This window comes from Mustela nivalis (assembly GCF_964662115.1).
Source record: "Mustela nivalis genome assembly, chromosome: 13".
Taxonomy (NCBI): Eukaryota; Metazoa; Chordata; class Mammalia; order Carnivora; family Mustelidae; genus Mustela; species Mustela nivalis.
Genome location: NC_139032.1, coordinates 65,129,308 through 65,153,188, shown reverse-complemented (window position 1 = coordinate 65,153,188; position 23,881 = coordinate 65,129,308).

Here is a 23,881-nt window from a genome sequence, read left to right as displayed (position 1 = left end):
ATTTCTTGATTGGATTATTTGTTCTTTGGGTGTTGAGTTTGCTAAGTTCTTTATAGATTCTGGACACTAGTCCTTTATCTGATATGTCATTTGCAAATATCTTCTCCCATTCTGTCAGTTGTCTTTTGATTTTGTTAACTGTTTCCATTGCTGTGCAAAAGCTTTTGATCTTGATGAAATCCCAATAGTTCATTTTTTCCCTTGCTTCCCTTGCCTTCTGTGTTGTTCCTAGGAAAATGTTGCTGCGGCTGAGGTCGAAGAGGTTGCTGCCTGTGTTCTCCTCAAGGATTTTGATGGATTCCTTTCGCACATTGAGATCCTTCATCCATTTTGAGTCTATTTTTGTGTGTGGTGTAAGGAAATGGTCCAATTTCATTTTTCTGCATGTGGCTGTCCAATTTTCCCAGCACCATTTATTGAAGAGGCTGTCTTTTTTCCATTGGACATTCTTTCCTGCTTTGTCGAAGATTAGTTGACCATAGAGTTGAGAGTCTATTTCTGGGCTCTCTATTCTGTTCCATTGATCTATGTGTCTGTTTTTGTGCCAGTACCATGCTGTCTTGATGATGACAGCTTTGTAATAGAGCTTGAAGTCCGGAATTGTGATGCCACCAACGTTGGCTTTCTTTTTCAATATCCCTTTGGCTATTCGAGGTCTTTTCTGGTTCCATATAAATTTTAGAATTATTTGTTCCATTTCTTTGAAAAAGATGGATGGTACTTTGATAGGAATTGCATTAAATGTGTAGATTGCTTTAGGTAGCATAGACATTTTCACAATATTTATTCTTCCAATCCAGGAGCATGGAACATTTTTCCATTTCTTTGTGTCTTCCTCAATTTCTTTCATGAGTACTTTATAGTTTTCTGAGTATAGATTCTGTGTCTCTTTGGTTAGGTTTATTCCTAGGTATCTTATGGTTTTGGGTGCAATTGTAAATGGGATTGACTCCTTAATTTCCCTTTCTTCTGTCTTGCTGTTGGTGTAGAGAAATGCAACTGATTTCTGTGCATTGATTTTATATCCTGACACTTTACTGAATTCCTGTATAAGTTCTAGCAGTTTTGGAGTGGAGTCTTTTGGGTTTTCCACATATAGTATCATATCATCTGCGAAGAGTGATAATTTGACTTCTTCTTTGCCGATTTGGATGCCTTTAATTTCCTTTTGTTGTCTGATTGCTGAGGCTAGGACCTCTAGTACTATGTTGAATAGCAGTGGTGATAATGGACATCCCTGCCGTGTACCTGACCTTAGCGGAAAAGCTTTCAGTTTTTCTCCATTGAGAATGATATTTGCGGTGGGTTTTTCATAGATGGCTTTGATGATATTGAGGTATGTGCCCTCTATCCCTACACTTTGAACAGTTTTGATCAGGAAGGGATGCTGTGCTTTGTCAAATGCTTTTTCAGCATCTATTGAGAGTATCATATGGTTCTTGTTCTTACTTTTATTGATGTGTTGTATCATATTGACTGATTTGTGGATGTTGAACCAACCTTGCAGCCCTGGAATAAATCCCACTTGGTCGTGGTGAATAATCTTTTTAATGTACTGTTGAATCCTATTGGCTAATATTTTGTTGAGTATTTTCGCATCTGTGTTCATCAAGGATATTGGTCTATAGCTCTCTTTTTTGGTGGGATCCTTGCCTGGTTTTGGGATCAAGGTGATGCTGGCCTCATAAAATGAGTTTGGAAGTTTTCCTTCCATTTCTATTTTTTGGAACAGTTTCAGGAGAATAGGAATTAGTTCTTCTTTAAATGTTTGGTAGAATTCCCCCGGGAAGCCGTCTGGCCCTGGGCTTTTGTTTGTTTAGAGATTTTTAATGACTGTTTCAATCTCCTTACTGGTTATGGGTCTGTTCAGGCTTTCTATTTCTTCCTGGTTCAGTTGTGGTAGTTTATATGTTTCTAGGAATGCATCCATTTCTTCCAGATTGTCAAATTTATTGCCGTAGAGTTGCTCATAGTATGTTCTTATAATAGTTTGTATTTCTTTGGTGTTAGTTGTGATCTCTCCTTTTTCATTCATGATTTTATTTATTTGGGTCCTTTCTCTTTTCTTTTTGATAAGTCTGGCCAGGGGTTTATCAATTTTATTAATTCTTTCAAAGAACCAGCTCCTACTTACGTTGATTTGTTCTATTGTTTTTTTGGTTTCTATTTCATTGATTTCTGCTCTGATCTTTATGATTTCTCTTCTCCTGCTAGGCTTAGGGTTTCTTTCTTGTTCTTTTTCCAGCTCCTTTAGGTGTAGGGTTAGATTGTGTACCTGAGACCTTTCTTGTTTCTTGAGAAAGGCTTGTACCGCTATATATTTTCCTCTCAGGACTGCCTTTGTTGTGTCCCACAGATTTTGAACCGTTGTATTTTCATTATCATTTGTTTCCATGATTTTTTTCAATTCTTCTTTAATTTCCCGGTTGACCCATTCATTCTTTAGAAGGATGCTGTTTAGAGTCCATGTATTTTGGTTCTTTTCAAACTTCCTTTTGTGGTTGAGTTCTAGCTTTAGAGCATTGTGGTCTGAAAATATGCAGGGAATGATCCCAATCTTTTGATACCGATTGAGTCCTGATTTAGGACCGAGGATGTGATCTATTCTGGAGAATGTCCCATGTGCACTAGAGAAGAATGTGTATTCTGTTGCTTTGGGATGAAATGTTCTGAATATATCTGTGATGTCCATCTGGTCCAGTGTGTCGTTTAAGGCCTTTATTTCCTTGCTGATATTTTGCTTGGATGATCTGTCCATTTCAGTGAGGGGAGTGTTAAAGTCCCCTACTATTATTGTATTATTGTTGATGTGTTTCTTTGATTTTGTTATTAATTGGTTTATATAGTTGGCTGCTCCCACGTTGGGGGCATAGATATTTAAAATTGTTAAATCTTCTTGTTGGACAGACCCTTTGAGTATGATATAGTGTCCTTCCTCATCTCTTATTATAGTCTTTGGCTTAAAATCTAATTGATCTGATATAAGGATTGCCACTCCTGCTTTCTTCTGATGTCCATTAGCATGGTAAATTCTTTTCCACCCCCTCACTTTAAATCTGGAGGTGTCTTCTGGCTTAAAATGTGTTTCTTGGAGGCAACATATAGATGGGTTTTGTTTTTTTATCCATTCTGATACCCTGTGTCTTTTGACAGGGGCATTTAGCCCATTAACATTCAGGGTAACTATTGAGAGATATGAATTTAGGGCCATTGTATTGCCTGTAAGGTGGCTGTTACTGTATATGGTCTCTGTTCCTTTCTGATCTACCACTTGTAGGATCTCTCTTTGCTTAGAGGACCCCTTTCAAGATTTCCTGTAGAGCTGGTTTGGTATTTGCAAATTCTTTCAGTTGTTGTTTGTCCTGGAAGCTTTTAATCTCTCCTTCTATTTTCAATGATAGCCTAGCTGGATATAGTATTCTGGGCTGCATGTTTTTCTCATTTAGTGCTCTGAAAATATCATGCCAGCTCTTTCTGGCCTGCCAGGTCTCTGTGGATAAGTCAGCTGCCAATCTAATATTTTTACCATTGTATGTTACAGACTTCTTTTCCCGGGCTGCTTTCAGGATTTTCTCTTTGTCACTGAGACTTGTAAATTTTACTATTAGGTGACGGGGTGTGGGCCTATTCTTATTGATTTTGAGGGGCGTTCTCTGAACCTCCTGAATTTTGATGCTCGTTCCCTTTGCCATATTGGGGAAATTCTCCCCAATAATTCTCTCCAGTATACCTTCTGCTCCCCTCTCTCTTTCTTCTTCTTCTGGAATCCCAATTATTCTAATGTTGTTTCATCTTATGGTGTCACTTATCTCTCAAATTCTCCCCTCGTGGTCCAGTAGTTGTTTGTCCCTCTTTTGCTCAGCTTCCTTATTCTCTGTCATTTGGTCTTCTATATCACTAATTCTTTCTTCTGCCTCATTTATCCTAGCAGTGAGAGCCTCCATTTTTGATTGCACCTCCTTAATAGCTTTTTTGATTTCAACTTGGTTAGATTTTAGTTCTTTTATTTCTCCAGAAAGGGCTTTTATATCTCTCGAGAGGGTTTCTCTAATATCTTCCATGCCTTTTTCGAGCCCGGCTAGAACCTTGAGAATTGTCATTCTGAACTCTAGATCTGACATATTACCAATGTCTGTATTGATTAGGTCCCTAGCCTTTGGTACTGCCTCTTGTTCTTTTTTTTGTGTTGAATTTTTCCGTCTTGTCATTTTGTCCAGATAAGAGTATATGAAGGGGCAAGTAAAATACTAAAAGGGTGGCAACAACCCCAGGAAAATATGCTTTAACCAAATTAGAAGAGATCCAAAATCGTGAGGGGGGATAAAGGGGATAAAAAGGGGTTCAAAAAGGAAGAAAGAAAAAAAAAGAAAAAAGAGGAAAAAAAAAAGAATTAAAAAAAAAGAAAACACCTAAGAAAAATATAAAAAAGAAAAAATATATGTATTAGATAAACTAGTAAAAAATCATTAAAAAAGAAAAAGGTAACAGTTAAAAAAAAAAAATTTTACCCAAAGGCAAAAAAAAAAAAAACAAAAAAAATGAAAAAGAAAAAAATTAAATTAACCGCAAGACTAAAAAAAAATCACAGGGAAAAAGCCATGAGTTCCGTGCTTTGCTTTCTCCTCCTCTAGAATTCTGCTGCTCTCCTTGGTATTGAAACCGCACTCTTTGGTAGGTGAACTTGGTCTCGGTTGGATTTCTTGTTGATCTTCTGGGGGAGGGGCCTGTTGTAGTGATTCTCAAGTGTCTTTGCCCCAGGCGGAATTGCACGGCTTTTACCCGGGGCCGGGATGAGTAATCCGCTTGGGTTTGCTTTCAGTAGCTTTTGTTCCCTGAGCGCTTGTAGAGTTTCGGAGGACGGGAATACAAATGGCGGCCTCCTGGTCTCCGGCCCGGAGGAGCCGAGAGCCCAGGGCCGCACTCCTCAGTGTGCGCTCAGAGAACTGTGCTCAGTTACTCCCGTCTGCCTGACCTCCGGCCGCGCTCCGAGCTCACCGAGCCTGCGACCGGTTCAAGGTAACCCCGAGCTGTGAGCTTACTGTCGGCTCTGTCTCTGTAGCCGGCTTTCCCGTTCCAATACCCGCAGGCTCTGCGGCACTCAGACACCCCCGATCCTTCTGTGACCCTGCGGGACCTGAGGCCACGCTGACCCCGTGTGGGCTTTGCCCTGGGTAGCCTCTGGAGCGATGTCCCTCAGCGGAACAGACTTTTAAAAGTCCTGATTTTGTGCGCCGTTGCTCCGCCGCTTGCCGGGAGCCGGCCCCTCCCCCCAGGGTCTATCTTCCCGTCGCTTTGGATTCACTTCTCCGCCGGTCCTACCTTTCAGAAAGTGGTTGTTTTTCTGTTTCCAGAATTGCTGTTCTTCTTCTCTTCGATCTGCTGATGGATTTGCAGGTGTTTGCAATCTTTAGATAAGCTATCTAGCTAATCTCCGGCTAGCTGAAGTAGTCTCGGCCTGCTACTTCTTCGCCATCTTGACTCCTCCCCTATTTTGGGAATTTATGCCCAAGTTGTTTGTTGGACTATTTTTTTTAAATCATAATTTCAGGTTGAATATGGCCTAATATTTAAGGGTAATTAAATATATTGAAACTCTTAAAGTCCATTAACTCTGTGAATACATTTTACTAGATACCACCTCTCTATTAAGTTTTTAAGTTTTTTCTTAGTCCATATGCCCAGAAAACTGACAAGCATGTAGTTGGGCTGGTACTATAATCGTGCACAGTCTCAGATTTTTAAATGTAATGTGATTAGATTTCTGTGAGCATTCAGTGTTCACCTTCATTATTTCTCTATTATTAAAATTAATATAATGTTATTGTTTTAAAAAACCTGAAATATTAAGGGTGACTGGGTGGCCTAGTTGGTTAAGCATCTCCCTTCAGCTCACATCATGGTCTCAGGGTTCTGGGATTGAGCCCCACTTTGGGCTCCCTGCTCCGCAGGAAGCCTTCTTCTCCCTCTCCCTCTGCTGCTCCTCTTGCTTGTGCTCTCTCTCTCTGTCTCTCTTGTGCACCCTCTGTTGAATAAATAAATAAAATCTTTTTAAAAAAGCAATTAAATTAAAATGAAGTCATTAGGGTAGGCCCTAATCAAATATCACAGGTAGTCTCATAAGAAAAGGAGATTTGTATACAGGTACAGAGTGAAACCATGTAAAGATACAGGGAAGAGAAGATGGGCATTTATCTATAAGCCAAAAAGAGAGGCTTCAGAAGAAAGCACAGTGACAACACCTTGATCTTATACTTCCAACCTCCAGAATTTTTGAAAAAAAATTCTGTTGTTTAAACCATCCAGTCTGTGGTATTTGGTATAGCATCCCTAGCAAACAAACACACTTGTGTAACCAACACTGAGAAGACAAATAAAAACAACAGAATTTTAAGTCCTATTGGGCCACAGATGGTAGATAACAAAGACATTTTGAACCTTTTTATTGGAGTATTATATGTGTATATGTCTATGTATAAATATAGACAGATAATAATACCTATTTCTTTGTTGTACATCAGCATAGTGTTAATTCATTAAGATATATAAAATATATAAAATATTCTATTGTGTATGTGTTCCTTTATATTATATTATAAATATGTATTTCTATGACTTCCAAAAAGTCAGATTTTTCTTTGCTGTCAAAGATAAAATTGCAGTTGAATATGTCACATATAAAAATATTTATACATATAATATTCTCTATTTGAGTTATTTTATATTTAGTGATTTACTAAAGAGAAACATTTAGAAAATAGGGAATCATAAAGATTTTCAAATATATAGCTTTGTGATTTTGCTAAAGAAATGTGGAAGTGCTCTGTATTCTTATTTATTATCTTTATTTCTCTATAATTTAGTTAATTTTCATTATATATAACTTATAGAAATACATAATTCAATAATGCTTACAATGCAAACTAAGAAATTCAGAAAGCTTTGAGATGCTTGGTAATATGAAAAATAAAAATAAAAATAAAAATACTTCAAATCATAACTGCTATAAAATACATATTTAATTTTTTCTAATATGGAAAGCAATAGTTGATTTCATCTATGTTTGTATTCAATATCATTAATATATTACTTATGAATTTTCATAATTTAGTAATATATTTCTTAGGTTGTTTTAGTTTTATTGATTGAAAAGCTTAATTTTTGTAGATATCACCTTCATACACATTCATATCACAACAATCTACATCACCTCCCTCAAACCGTTCTAATTAAATAAACAGTGGGAATAAAAGCAATATCCCCTCCATTAAAAAAATTCCCAATTTTCCCTAGTTCTTTTCTCCATTATATGACCTTTCATAATCTCTCATACAATGAGATTCTGAAGCTAAAATTGCAAATAGACCTTTATATCTTTGTATTTACATATTGCTCATCCAAAAAAAGCAATAGCATCTCAAGAGAAGAATGTCCAATTTCTGTTAAATTTAGGTACCGCATGTGTGAGCCAGGGTATGTGCAACGGGATATTTATGAAGAATTTCTCAGTCTCGCCTCAGGTGGTTTCTGTATGAGTAAGAAGAATTTACAGCACCCGCTCTAAATTTTACTTTAGCTCTTTCATCTATAAAATCAGGTTTTTGCCTAGTAATTCCTAGTTGATTTTTTCATCTATAACTAGGGGAAGTGTTTGAAACTGGATTTTTCAGCATGTGTTTCTATTTACAAGACACCATCCATATGATACCTAGGGATATCTGGGTGGATCAGTTGGTTAGGCAACTACCTTCAGCTCAGGTCATGATCCTGAAGTTCCAGGACCTGCATCTGCTTCTCTGCTCAGCAGGGAATCTGATTCGCCTTCTGACCCTCCCCCATCTCGTGCATGCTCTCTCTCTCTCTCATTCTCTCTCAAATGAATAAATTTTTAAAAAGAAAGATACCATCAACTGGAAATAATGCTGATATCTAAAATCACACAAGTGGACTCTTTTCATAACATTGCTATTTCTATGCATTGAATCACTGTGATTCAATACTGATATTATAAGAAAGGCAGATTGAATTAAAATTTGGGCTGCAACCTTTTGGAATTTGACTTTATGCTATCATGGTATGAATGCACACCAAAATCCAAGACCCTCATCCAAACCTTTTACTTCTTTTGACACAGAGGATCAGCTAACTTTACTTAAATTTATAAAAATGACCTTCATAGTTTTCATTTGGATCTTACTTCTCCTCATTATATATATGTAATTTCTCTCAAATGGAGGTTTCCTTCTTTTATAAGTTTCTCTCCCTCCATTCTTCCCTCTCATCTTCTTGTTAAAACACACTGAGTAACTCTTCTTTCTGCGGTAGGTGTTTCCTAGTGGTTACCAAAGAAATTATTCTGGTCCCCAGGGGACATTTGGCAATATCTTGAAATATTTTTAGTTGTGACACTTGGGGAGGGGAACTGCTACCAGCATTTTATGAGTGAAAGCCAGGAATGCTGTTAAAGATCTTAAAATGCACAAGATGGAATCCCTCACCCAAAAAATTATCTGGTCTAAAATGTCAACGGTGCTGATATTTAAAACAACAACAACAACAACAAAAAAAAAACCCTAGTTACCATATCTATGTTTAAACTATATGGAAAAAAATTCTTTCTTTAAATTAACTCTTCTAAAATTAGCATTAATTCCTATATTCACTAAAATTTAGTTTGAAAGATTACTTGTTAACTTGTAGATAGACTACTATGCTGTATCAAGGATTTATCCTGTGATTGCAAATATCTCTACATCTTCACTTTTAACTCTAAGAGTTTACATAAATTACCAAAGTTTTTGGGCCTCAGTTATTATTGGGTCGGTAACTATATCAATCCTGTAGGGCTACTGTGAGAAGAATGCATTATGTGTATAAAGCATCTAGCATAGTCACTGTCAAAGTATTTTTATTTTAATCGTGTATATATATGCACACACATATAATCAATAATATATAACAATAATATATATATTATATCATCATCCATCATATATAACAATAATAATGATTAAATAATGATTTTTAAAACGATTAAAATAAATATAAAATAAATATATATTTAGTTCAGCATCCAAGGTGTAAGGTATCAGGTATGCTAATATCCTGAGTTACATCTTAATTGCATCTTAATTGCATATGTTACTGCTCAGTTGTGGTCAGGTTTTAAAAATACCAGCTTTATCTTTGGAAAATCATTTTAGTCCCAGATTTAGATATCACCTGCCTTTTATAGGTCTTTATTAGCTTATTTTTATTAAAAAAAAAAAAGTACGTGGCATTTTGAAAATGGAAGTGAAGTGGTTCAATATTCTTTAACTGCAAAATGATGACTATAATATCTACTTTATAGAGTCAGTGTTAGTACCAAACCAGATAATATATTCTAAGGCACTGTGTGAATATGACACATTTTTTTATTTCATGTCCTCACAATTTCAGAATTTTTCTCATTCTTAGATTTATTTTTTTGACACATTTTGATGATGAATAGAAAGCAAGGTATTTGGAATTTTTTTCTATAATTTCTGATTAAGAGTTTTAATACAATGACGAACACATATATGAAAGAAAATATATCAAGGAATTTTATTTGAGATGGTACAGTTGAAGAGATTTGGTGACAGAGAATGTTTAAGTTAGTTTTGCAGATTTATTCCCAAGTTTCTAATTGACTGTTATTAAATCTTGGTAATTTCACCTAGTATTAGACCAATTTTCAGATATATTTTAGTCACTATAAAAATTTGAGATGAATCATAATCCACTGATAAATAACTTTTTTTAGACCTTGTAACCACAGACTTTATAGAGTTCTGTTCCTATTTGGGGGAGGAGGGAGTTTCTTGTAGGATACAATTAGCTATTTTTTATCATTTATTTTGACAATTATTAAGATGGAGCAGAATATACCCAAACTTTTATAATGAATATTATTGTTTTGATATGCTAATAGCTACACTATGAAACAAGGATCCACAGTCATATAATCTGGGAAAATATTGGGATATTTGAAGTTTAATAGGTTTTTTTAATTTAAGAGTTCTCAGGGATGCCTGGGTGGCTCAGTTGGTTAAGCGGCTGCCTTTGGCTCAGGTCATGATCCCAGCGTCCTGGGATCGAGTCCCACTTCAGGCTCCTTGCTCAGCAGAGAGCCTGCTTCTCTCTCTCCTCTGCCTGCCTCTCTGCCTGTGCTTGCTCTCTCTCTCCATCACTCTCTCTGACAAATAAATCAATAAAATCATAAAAAAAAATTTAGAAGTTCTCAGAACATTTATTATATTAATCTGCATGTAAATATCAAAGCGAATATAGATCTTGTCTCCACAAAAACCTTTCTGTCTCTTTCCCTTTATCTTGTGTAGTTGTTTCCAGGGTGCTATGTGCTGTGACTGCCCAAGATGGTCATGTTATTTTTTTGTTTCAGGATTATATAACTAAGTTAAGGAGTGCATAGCATTGCCTTCAGATAGGAATGCATTTACCAATGAGCATGTGGTAATGTAACAATAAGTTTTCTAAGGTCTTTGTGATTGTTTTTTTTATTCTGATAGGTCTTTAGAAAGAGATTCCATATACTCTTTGTATATTTGTTTTTAAACATTGTTTGCCAGAAGTGTGAGACATTTCTCTGAGGAAGCCTGAGGATGAAGCTGGGAATTCGAGGAGATTGAAGGGTGAGAAGTGAACCAAAATAAATTCCTTAGGATCAATTCAACCCTAGAGCTTGTACTTCTTTTCAACTTCTACTTTTCTGTGGTAATACATTTTCCCTGTATTTAATTATGTGCTTGACAAATACTATATGCTCAATAAATAAATAAATTTTGCCTGTTATCATCATTATTACTATTTTATCACATTTAGATATTTCTTCATAAAACAGAAAATAAATATTAAGTTGACCAGAATACTAACTGAAACTACCAAGATAGTTTTTGTGTCCTCCCACAATGTATGCTGTACACATTCTAGAAGATAAGGCACAATAACTGAAAATACAAAGATCTCTGAGTAGCATTTTAAAATCTTATAAAATATAATGTGATGTGTATTAAAATTTTTGATAGGTCTACTTAGGTTAATAAAATTCCCTCTATTTCATCTTTCTAGTCTTGGCAGATATTAAACATAAAGTCAAAGCATCAAATTGATGGAAAATCTACATAAATAGCCAAGCCGGACTACAGAAATGGACTTCATAGAGTATCTTACTCTTAACAAGTATTTTCAGTGTCAGAGCATTCACATACAATTATTTCCTTATTACACAACTCTAATCTTTAAAAAAAAAAATTCTTGCATACTACTTATCTTTATGGAACTCACAGGAGAAAGTCATAAATATACTATAGGAACATTTGACTGAAACTTTTTCATGATTTAGGCACTGTGCTAAGCACTGTACATGCATTACTTTAGTTAAATACTGCCATAGCTTTATAATAAGTGTATTATTATTATTTCTACTTTAAACAAAGGGAATCACTAAATAAAATTACCATAAGGCATATAATTAATAATTACATTATTTGGGATTTTGATTCATATATTCTTGAGTCCATAGTATCTGAACATAACTTCCAGGCAATAATGTTTTTGAAAATTATTTTGAACACCTACTGAATACATATGATTCATTGCTTCATAAGAAGGGAACTCAATTGAAAGTACAGAAAGCTAAGACAAAGAAATAGCAATTTGACCAACTTCACACAGTTAGGAAATGGGATAATTAAGATTTTAAATAAGGTGGTCAGATGTCATAATCTGTATTTTTCACCACACCGTTACACTACTTAAGGAAATGTTGGAAGAATTATTTGTGAAATCATGCAAAAGAAAAGTTTTTTAAAAAATCAGAATTGTAATAGTCTGATATATTAACTAATGTCAAGTTAATCTAATAATTTCAAGAAAACAAATAATCAAAAGGGAGAGAAAAAGATTGAAAATGTGTTTGTTAGTCAATAAGGAGATTAATCTATTTAAATTTCAATCTAAAAAACATTTGAATATGAAGAATAAAGGATAATAATGTAAAGTGTATAGATTATTCTTCAAAATGAAACCCCACTTTAACTATTTAAAGGCAATGCCTCTAGTTAATGCTCTTTTGGGTGTATACCATATATTGTTCTTGTATAATTCTAAATAGTAATTTGATCTACTGTTTTGCTGAATGTTTAATATATGTTGTACCTCATTTATCACAACAAACCATTTACCAAGAGGAAAGTGAGCTCAGTTAGTTTTATAGATTTTCCAAGGTCAAAGATCATCATGTGCTATTTTTTTAATTGTTTTAAAAAGGACAAAGAAATCTGAGAAAGTGTTTCATGTAATAGATGACTAAGAAAAACAACAGGTACATGCAATTAGTGCATGCAGTTTGGATTAGTTCCTAGACTAGAAAAACAAAATAACTTTAAAGAACAATATTGGGATAAATTAAGGAATTTGTGTAGATAAATAGATATTAGCATTTTATCACTGTTAAATATCTTGATTTTAATAATTATATTGTGTTTATATAATAGAAACTCCCCATTCTTAGGAAATACATACTGAAATGCTAAGGACAAAGGATACTATGTCTTCACCTTACACTGAAAACTTTGCTCAGGAAAAAAAAAATACATATATATATATATATATATATATATCACACAATCATACACATAGTATACTGGGAGGAAAATACAGAGAGACAGAAATAGACATAGAGATAAAAGCAGAGAGAGAGAGAGAAAGAGAATGACACTGATAAAACAAATTGGGAAATTTTTGATTAATTGATAATTCTGAGTAAAGGGCTTATGAGTGTGTATACTATTTTTGGCAATTTTTCTATAAGTCTAACATCATGTCAAAATAAGGAATACACTTGTACCCATCATAATGAGTTACTCTTGATACTTTATTTCTTATCTGTAAGATGAAGATATCATTCCCTTCTTCCTAGAGGTCTGTGAGAATGAAATAAAATAATCTTTATCAGCCCATGTATAGAAAAAGGAAATATACTATATTTTTAGCTATTTTACAATTACAGAAGCAAGGATTAAGTTTTTAAGTAACTTGCCAAAAAGGACATCATACTGCTAGAAATTAGCGTAACTATACTTCACAATGTATATCTTCTGATTTCAAAATCAGTAATGTTTTTTAAATTTAATCTGATATTGCAATACCTGTAGATAAGAATAGTAATGTAATTCACCAAAAAACATAATTTAATCATTTTGTAAGTTTCTGCACATTTTACTTAATTTCTACCTGTTGAAGTGATTTCAAAAAATTAGGAAATGATAACTTAGACTTTGAAATGTTTTAAACAGTGATATTAATTCACTGAAGCTCATTTTTAATCATTTATTAAAGATGGTACTAGCACTCTTTTACATTCTGCTCCAATTAATGGCTTATCTAAGAATAAGAAACAAACAAAAAAGAAAAGATGAGGATGGAATGAACCTGACCAATATAATCTGATATTCTACTATGAAATATTTCATTGTGACTCCAAATGACAGTTTTAATGAAGATAAATGTTATAAGCAGTATTTGTTTTATTTAGTTCTATCATTATATATTTTGCAGGGTAATTTTGTCTTAATTAAAAATTCACTGGTGTAATTCAATAACATTCCATTAGTCTTTGATAAAAATTCTTTAAATCAGAGTAAGGTGACAAACATATCCATCAGTTTAGACCCAAAAGAGAAAGAAACTAAAGAAAACTAGATCTATATTACATACAAAATCAACCAAGTAGAACTTACAAGTATGATATCTCTGAAACTTGAATGTTCTTTAATTTTCAATTAAGCAATTTATAAAAGTACAATATCTAGTATATGCTTCATAATCAATATAGAATGTAAATGAATAGGTTTTAATTCAGAAAAAAAGCAACAGAATTGCCCATGTAGGCATGAATGAAAATGTACTTTCTATGAAAAATGTAGAAGGTAGAATGTGTGTGTGTGTATGTCTATGTGCATGCACACATGCTTGCAAGTAGCTTACAAACAACAAACATTCTAAAAACTCATTCTGCTTTTCTTTGTTTTTCCTTCTGTTACTATGTCTTATATTAACTTATTATTAGAACAGCCAAAAAATCTAGAAGAGAAGAAGAATTCTTCCTGCATATATATGTACAAGAAGGTTTGAAGAAGAAGGAACAGAAGGGAGTAGATAGGAGCAAGGTTAGGAAGGAAATTTTTCTTTGTATCACTTTTTATGCTGTTACTTTTGAGCCATGTGAGCACATGATCTACTATCAAATAAAATAAAAAATGAATAAGGAGGGGAAAAAGAGAGCTAAATCTCTACAGCTACTTTGCTCATGGGGACTTTTTTTTGTTTTGAACAGGGATAAAAATGATGCTGTCTGGAATGAAAATGAGCTTTGCCTAACAAATATTTAGAGTTCAAGACAGTGGGGAAGGTTGATCATGAACAGTCCTTAGAAGTGGAGGGCTAAATCTCTGGAGCAGAGGTGACCTAGAGGTAGATAGAACCTTTCCAATTAGCCCAGACTTAAGCTAACTGGCTCTGATTGGATTGAGGTGATTGAGTCCCATTTTATTTGTCTAAAACAGGCAAGAGTGAATAATCTCTAGGAGAAGAGAATATGATCTAGGTATTCTATAATTTTGTACATACAATGGCCTTCATTCAAATAAACAACACTACAAAGAAATAAGACTATATGAATGAAAATCAAGAAATAAAATTGAAACACATACAGACTTGTAGAGGATCTATATTTTGGAATTAGTAGACAAGATTTTTAAATAACCATAATGGATATGTTCAAAATATAGAATAATGGAAGAAAGCTGGATTCTGTAAAAAGACATCAAGGAGAAGCACCTTTTAAAATCTGCTCCCCCATTAAAACAATGAGTGTATCAGCAAAACAAAAAACCTACTTTCTCAGAACTTTTTTTTTTTAAGATTTTATTTATTTATTTGACAGAGAGAGATCACAAGTAGGCAGAAAAGCAGGCAGAGAGAGAGAGAGAGAGGAGAAAGCAGGCTCCCTGCCGAGCAGAGAGCCCGATGGGGGGCTCCATCCCAGGACCCTGAGACCATGACCTGAGCCAAAGGCAGAGGCTTAACCCACTGAGCCACTCAGGCACCCCCTTTCTCAGAACTCTTAAAATTAGCTAAAGATTTATGACAATCCCAAGAGCATTTATTCAAAAAATGTCTGAATCCTGGTAAAAACAGTAACTTCTGTGGAGTTTTAATAGTCCTAGTCTCACCTCCCATTCCCTAATGCGTAGCCTTGAAAACAATTTCACAACCATGGTAGTTGTGAAAAATAGCACCTAGCCACAAGAAAGGCAATATGTGTTCAGAACACCACAGAAACCACTGCTCCTGCATTATTGTTACTATTTGACCCAGGGCATAGCTTTCTGGAATTGCTCCATTCTCAGGGATTGTCTTTATTTGATCTGACTCAGAGTTTGCTCTATGCAAACAATCCTATCCACAGAGTGTTTACAGAACAATCCTATCTTCAGAGTGTTTGTAGAAAACAATCAATCGCTATTGATTAACACTGAATCCCCCTAAGGAGGCAATACCAGTTGGGGCTAACGAGATTGACTAAAATACTTCAAAGGAAAAACTATGGAATAAAATGACTATAGCAAGTTTTGTAAAGCCCAGTACACTCTTAAGAATATGGAATACCACACACATTGCTGGGCTGTCTGCAAGCCCAGCAAGGATGTGACTTTTTAGCCCAATTAAAAAGTAGACAAAACTGAAGAGACACAACACCAAAGAATATATACAGATAACAAATAAGCATGTTAAAAGATGCTCAACATCATATGTTATTAAGGAATTGCAAATTTAAAAAGACAAAAAGATAACTACATACCTATTATAATGTCTAAGATCCAAATCACAGACCACAATCAAATGCTGGGAGGGATTGAGACAACAGGAATTCTCATTCACTGCTGGTGAAAACAAAGTGGCACAGTGACTTTGGAAAGCAATTTCTTAGAAAACTAAGGAATTTTACTTAGTTTTCCTAGAAAAACTAAGTAAAAGGAATACATTTACTAAACATAGTCTTATCATATGATCCATCAGTTGAGCTGTTCACCCAAATGAGTTGAAAAAAAAAACTGCCTTCAGAAAAACGTACACATGAAGGTTTATAGCAGTTTGTCAAAAATTGGGGCAACCAAATGTCTTTTATTAAGTAAATGGTCTAAACAAACTGTGGTATATCATACAATGGGATATGATTAAATAATAAAAGAAATAAGATACCAGGCTACGAAAATATATGGAGGAACCTTAAATGCATATTGTATGAGAAAGAAGCCCGTCTGAGAGGATGCACATTCTAATCTGGGTGCTTTCTGTTTTACAAGGTCATGTCTTCTGCCCTATGCTGCACTGGAATCTTGAAACCAGTTGTCATTGGAATCTGTGAGTTGGCTGCCTCGTTGGCATTTTATTGTTGATTTTCAATAAATTACGAAAAGATTGGATTTGTATGATACTAATAATCCCAAATCAAGTTGGAATCCTCTAGGAGATACCTCTTCCCAGCAAATTGAGAAAACTCAAACCCTGTTACTTTGCTCTAGCCTAGCCAATTTCTCCATTCTGGGTGGTTGTCATGAGAAGTTCCATACTTTGTAATGTGTTGGTGGGGCATGGTGGGTTCCAGAACTGAGAATAGAATGTTTAGATGAAAGATTAAAGGGGGACTTTAAATCTGAATACTTCCAAATTTTCATGAGACTGACCAAAATTAAGAGGAAGTGGAAAAGCCAGAAAAAGACTTTACTAAAGGTTTCAAGGAATACTTTTACTTATTTCTTACCAGGCAAAAAAAAAAGCCTGGGCTTTTCTGAGAAACCCACAGTATAAAGCATGTCAAAAGCTTTTGCTTGTTTCTTCTGCAAAGCTCCTCTGTGGAACAGAGTATGAATTTCTTCCTTGCCTTACTACTGAGAACTGATAATGTTAGGGTACGGTGTTGACCACCCTTCAATTAGACAGAGAACACTCTCAATAATGCAAGTCACACAGCAAGGTTTATTTCCAGCTAACTGGGGTCCAAGTGTCTGCCCGGCGCAGCGGGTTTCAACAAGGACCCCCAGCACTCAAAGCCAAGGGTTTATATAGCATTTTCAAAGCACTTTTTCATAGCTTCATACATATCTTGCACCCCACTTTGACAGTTTAACTTGGTTTAACCTTTTGCCACCCCTGCATCACCCTGGCGCCATCCTGGCAGTTAAGTGAGATTTAGGTTTAGAAGAAATTTAACTTTATTTACATTTCCTTCTGCCTCAGCCTCCTTCAGTTTTATGGTGGGGAGGGCGACCTTAGGCCTTGAGGAACTGAGCCACTTGTCTCTGGAAATTGGGCCATTGAAGAGATAGCCCTTTTTGTTGTAAATCACCAGGATGTTTGCAAACCAAGGGAGACTCCTGTCTTGCAGGATTGTTTTCTTTAACATCTGATCCCAGTGGCACAACAGCCCTGGTGGTATATGATTAAGTTGTTTCTTAGGTTTTAGCTACTTTCTCTTATCTCAAGTTACCTGCGCCTGTGGACTGGTTAGGGACGCTGAGTAAAATGGCTTCCCGGCCATCAGGATGGCCATTCTTATGCTAACCCACTCTTACAGTGCAAGGTGCCAGCTTTTGCTTTGCCAAGATGGCTGTACTTATGTCAGGGCTAGACTCTAGGTGGGTACAGCCTTGTTTTTCTTGGCCTTCACACCTGGAGTTGGTTTTCCGGGACTTGTTTTTAAGTTCCCTGGGGGGAGGGGAGCAGGGACAGTTTAAGGGTTAAACAACAAAGTTATTGTTTAACCTCAATGGAAGCCTCTGGCTAAAATAAAAATATAAAATAGGTCCTTACAACAAGACATATTTGGCCATTCATCTATTTAAATCTAAGTTCTTCAAAGAATAAAAAGTAAATTCCTGTTTGACTTGTAGCACATTTTAAAATAAAACAAAACCACTCTTCATAAATTATATTAGTTTATTCTCAAAACCATTAACTTTGTTATGACTTTTTAATTAAAATCAGTTTTATTAGGTCATCAAACATGATAGGTTATATTGCTCTTGGTCATATAACTAATTAGTGACAGAGCCAGAATTCAAAAATCATCTTTATTAAATGTTTTTCTTTTCTCTGTTCTTTTCATCAGAATATAATGCTTCATGGTAAGTGTCTTCTTAGGTGGCCTGAATGCACTTCTAAAACAAAATAATATGTAAAATCCTCCTTACAATCATATCGTGACTTCCCTACATGTGTAAGGATGTTTACACACTTCATTGCAGCAGTACACACCCAGATAAGCCAATATGGCCAAAGTAGAGCAAGACAATGGGCAGCAATGTTTGGAATATCACCATGATGTTATCTTTACTTATCTGCCTTGAAATGCCTTGAAAGTCTAGTAAATGCATTTTATACATAGATATAGAGATATAGAAATTCTCTCTCTCTCTTTCTCTCTCTCTCTCTCTATATATATATATAATGATATAGCATATAAAATTTATATAAAGTGAGCCTGAACTGAAAATAATATACCTGTTACACACACACACACACACACACACACACATAGCAATTTTACTTTTATCATTTTGGTTGTTAATGGTAGTAAAATTATAGAAATGTATTATTGCTCAACAAATAATTCCACAAGTTAGAGCTTCAAAATAGAATCATATATTATCTCACACAGATTCTGAAGAGTCAGAATCTGATAAAGGCATAATTGGGTGAAGTGAGGTGATTCTGCCTCAAGTCTCTGAAAAGGTGGCTTTTACCTACTCAGTTCATTAGAAGTGAGTCAGTAAGTGCCGTGGATAATCAGGATCATGCATACTGAGAGGCAAGATCATTGGAGCTATCTTGAAAGGTGGCTACTCCTTCTCACTTAAAACTCAGAATCCAAATACAATACATACCCCTAACTAGTGTTTGTAGGTTTGCTAAATATTTTTAGTGACTATATTTGCTTTTCTCACCATAAGACTAAAGGTGACTATAGACAATGAAGTCTCTTAGAAAGTACCTTGGTGATAGCCTGGATTCTGCTTTTTGTTCTGCCTTTAGATTAATGCTGTGACTTTCAGAAGGTTCATTGTTGGTAACACAGATTTCTCACCTATTTACTCATTCAACAAAAACATACTAAGCGCCTAACATATTATTCCAGACATTAGGACCCAGCAGCTTAAATATTCCTTCTCTTGTGGAGATTACCTTCTAGTTGACTTCAAATTAGTATGTAACTCTAAAAATTAGAGATCTAGTTTTATAAAGACATGAAAGTCTGTAGAAAAAGTCCTAATAGCCTGGGCTAAAGCCAGGAATTAGGATGCAGATAATTTTCAAGTTGCAAAGTACAGAGCTAAAGATAATCACAAAAACAAAATGTCTGGAGTTCATTCAAATGGGATAACTATAAAGAATAAGTGGAATTTAGGGTAACCAACCAGAGCAAAGGGGCTCGGGATTTGAAGATAACAGAGCATGAAGCAACTCCCCAAGTCTTTACCAAGTAGCCATAGGTAATTTTTATTGGGGATTTTAAATTAAGCCATGTGTGGAAAGGGAGCTGTTAAAGAAGCAATTCCAGCTTGATCAACGTACTAAGACTATGCTCCAGCTAATTGTACAGCAATGTATTTCCCAGGATGCATGGCAGGAGACCTCAAGATAATGCCAGGTAATCACAAGGTTTTAGGAAATATATCATCTCAGAGTCCAACACTTGTCCATATAATTTTTCTCTACTGATTAACTAGAGGGATTCAGTAGAGATGAATCTCACTGGACCTAATACACAAGTGGCAGTATTACAAAAATTTAAAGCATATGATGCAGGAATACTCTTCAGGGCGCAGAGATTTTCAGCATATTTCATGAATTTCTCTCACGGAAGAGTGCTTTGTTGATCTTTTTTTTTTTGAAAGGGGAGGGGAAGATTAAAGAATCCCTAAATTTTATTGCATAGTCAGTATGTGCAGGGATCCTTATGAGTGTGTGTAGAAGGAGTGGCTCTTGTTTATGTGAAAAAGTGTTCTAAGTAATGTAATACTTGTTGTTAGTAGAGCTTATCTGAATTTCTCAATTAAATGCTTCATTTCAACATTAAAAATTGGCAATTAGGAGTTGGATGGGCTTGTGGAGATTTGCTACAAAAGAATTCTAAATTCATCTTTATTGCTGAGTATACCGAGAGTACAGAAAATGGGAATCTGGAAGGTTGATATGAAAGGATCCAAGGGTTTGCAGTTCTTGGAAATGTTCTGCCATCTCTACAATCTGCAATCAGATAAAGCACAGATGATGAGCAGGGTCCAGGCTTTTGGAGCTGAAGTAATAAATTATCCTGAAATCTAATAAAAGGGAAGGGTTTGTCTTACTGAGTCCCTAGAAAGTAGGGATTGTTTTGAGGGTATAGTGGAAGTATTCCCAGGATTGTTGAGCTAAAGTAGATATTACTATCTCGAACTTAAAAGCTAAATGGACATTCTAGCATAGATTCTTATAATATGCGATAAGGTATTTGCAGTATCTAAACCAAAAGAAAAAATAAACAGAAATGGGAAAGCATAAATAAGATAAGGAACTAAAGATTGGGGGTCTTGAAAGTTTTCTGTAGCATATCCAGATACATATAGACCATGTATGACAACTAAGTGTGGTCTTCAGATAATGATGGTCATAAAAAATCATTTTGTTGTTGTTTTTCAATTGCTTTCTTATTGTAGGTAGACCAAGTACATTGATAAACACTTCTTTGGAAATTTTTCAGTTATACAAATATTCCTTACAATGATTCTCCTAATACTAAACATGTACTAGTTATAAAGTTTAAAATGAAAAGAAGTTTAGCATCCTTGAAGGCAAAATGAAATAAATTGGGCTTAAAGTATAAGTACTTGATCTATTTAATACTTGCATAATGAACTAAATAAAAATAATAATTCCTAGGAATTAGCATTGATATCTTAAATTTTTCTGAGATAGTATCTGTACATTGAGTAAAGAAAGGGCCATTTTAATACTGCTCATCCCTTGATAAAAAAGAATATATGGCAGGAGCTGAAATAAATAAACAAGGAAGTAGCTATTCCTGTCTTCCATTACCTTCTACTCACTATTCACTACTGACCTCTAAAGACTAACAAATGTCCGTATTTTCCCCCCATTTTCTCTTATGTGCTTCAGATTCTATTATAAACTAGCCATCCATCATCTGCTTTTGGAATTCTCATTGAAATAGTTATCTGAAATGCAGTGTCTCTTCACCTGCCCTCAGAATTGTGTGCTGTTTCTTTAAGAGATTGCCATTTTGCAGTGTTCTGCAGTGCTTGGTTTTGTCTTGACAGTGGTGGTTGTTTATGAGAGGACATACTGGAGAGTGGTCTCTGAAGCTGGACAGCCCAGGTTTGCTTCTTAGCTCTAAGATTTCCTCACATAATAGAAGTCCTTGTTTGCTGATATGTTTTCTAACTTTTCAAGTAGAATGTAGGTTCCAAGAGACCAAAGTAAGTCAAAATAAAACCACAGAAATGGAAACACTGGCTCATATGTATTAGGCATTTAACAAATATTAAATGAATGAGTGAATGGAACTCAAGCGTCTCTAAACTGACGAGATATATTCAGTAGAACTTCTTACTTTCTCCAAGAAACTTGAAAAAAAATTCCAGTTATAAATTTTCAGTTATAAATAATCCTGCTTCAGAGTTACCTGAAAACACGGTCTGGCCAGCATGGATACTTTGAGTCCTATTTTCTCTGTTTTTTTTGTTTTGTTTTGTTTTGTTTTTTATATATTTCTGTAAATGTGTATATATTCAGCACATAAAATAACTTTTTGAACAGTTCTGAAAGAGGATTATCAAAAATGATTTAGACTATGGTATGATTATTTGAATATGTGCAAGTTTTCCATGATAATTACTTTTTTTTAATTATGTTTGGTTAGTCACTGTAGAGTACCATAATTAGCTTATGATGTAGTGTTCAATGATTCATTAGTTAAGTATAACACTCAGGGCTCATCATAGCATGTGCCCCTTCTCAGTACCCATCACCCTGTTACCCCTCCCCCTCCAAAACCCCCAGACTATTTCTCAGGGTCCATAGTCCTTTTTTTTAAGTGTAATTGATAATACAGATGGAAATATTTTAGAAGAGCATTTATAGTGGAAGAATCTAAAGTTACATCATTCATAAGGATTTGGCTAGAGAAACTGCTTTATTGACTAAATGATGCTTTCAATAAATTGGACTTGGGTTCTAAGTGAATATATTGCTTAGCAAAAAATATTCATATAGGTCCTTATGAAGTGTTCATTGCCTGGGTTAATTCCATCTAATTATTTTTTCTTATTAATCATTTGCTTCAAATTATATTTTTTTCAAAAAAATTTTTCAGGCCTCTACAAGATACTGAATAAGAAATAGAAATATATGAAATATATGAAAGGGCTTATTATATATGGAAGGAAACTTAACTGTTGCCTTTGTACCAACCTTTGACTTAAATTTTTTCAAAGACATTAAAAAGCCAAATGAAAGAAATAGTTATGAGCACTTTTCTTCAAAGATAGGGAAGAAACATGTCCTAAGTGAGTTATTTAAATATCTGCAGAATGTGCTACTTTGTGTAGGAGCTAAGTAAAAAGATGAGTGACTGAATACTTACAGTACAAAAAGAATTAGAAGGCACAAAATTCTAGTTCCTGTCCCAGCCTCATTACACCCTAACACATGATTTACCTATAAAATGAGACGTATGCTTTCTTTTCTATCAGATAACTGGATTGTCATACGTGAGATACATGCTAAACTGTTTTATAATTCCAGATAAATAATATATGCTCTATTTAACAAAAATAGCAATATTAGATAAATTTTGCCTATTACTTGATATGTGTCAGGTACCTTTATATATGAACTCATTTATTCCTTAAAACAACCTTATGATGAATATATTTTTTATTATTTTTTGACATTGAGGAAAATGAAGCTTAAGAGTGATTAGGTCACATTCCTAGGCTCATACAGCCAAAGGTGGTAGGGCTGGGATTTGACATGCAGATATGTCATTATACTAGACTCTTTCCATCATTTTAATCAATAATAAATAGAAGTAGACTTAACGTACATTTAAATTTTGTTCTAGATCCAATATTCTGTGTTTCTAACTAAAATATTTCTCAGTCTACTTGTCAAAAGATTTTTGAACCTCATGTAAATTTAGAAGGGCTTATAAATACCTAGTAACATTCCAGCAATATCCCTGGCATAGTCCAAACTATAGACAAAGGCATAAAAGGATAACTAGGAAAAAGAGGAAAAGAGAAGAGATACTGCTCAGAAAATTTCGCCAAAAAAAAAAAAAAAAAAAAAAAAAGATTGTTGGATTAGACAACAGTGTCAGAAATTAACAGCATTGCCTGAAGAAAAGAAGCAAATGTTTTCAGGTAACATATGAGTTAATTAAAAGGAAGGTATTCCAGGGGTGCCTGGGTGGCTCAGTGGGTTAAAGCCTCTGTCTTCTGCTCAGGGCATGATCCCAGAGTCCTGGGATCTAGCCCCACATTGGGCTCTCTGCTCTGCAGGGTGCCTTCTTTTTCCTCTCTCTCTCTGCCTGCCTCTCTGCCTGCTTGTGATCTATGTCTGTCAAATAAATAAATAAAATCTTAAAAAAAAAAAGTTAAGTATTTCAAATGACTGTGATTTCCTAATCTCTGAAAGTAAACTGCCAAAACATACTGTGCCTATTAATAATATGAGGTATTGAACTTCACAAGTCTTCATGTTGAGATAATCATCC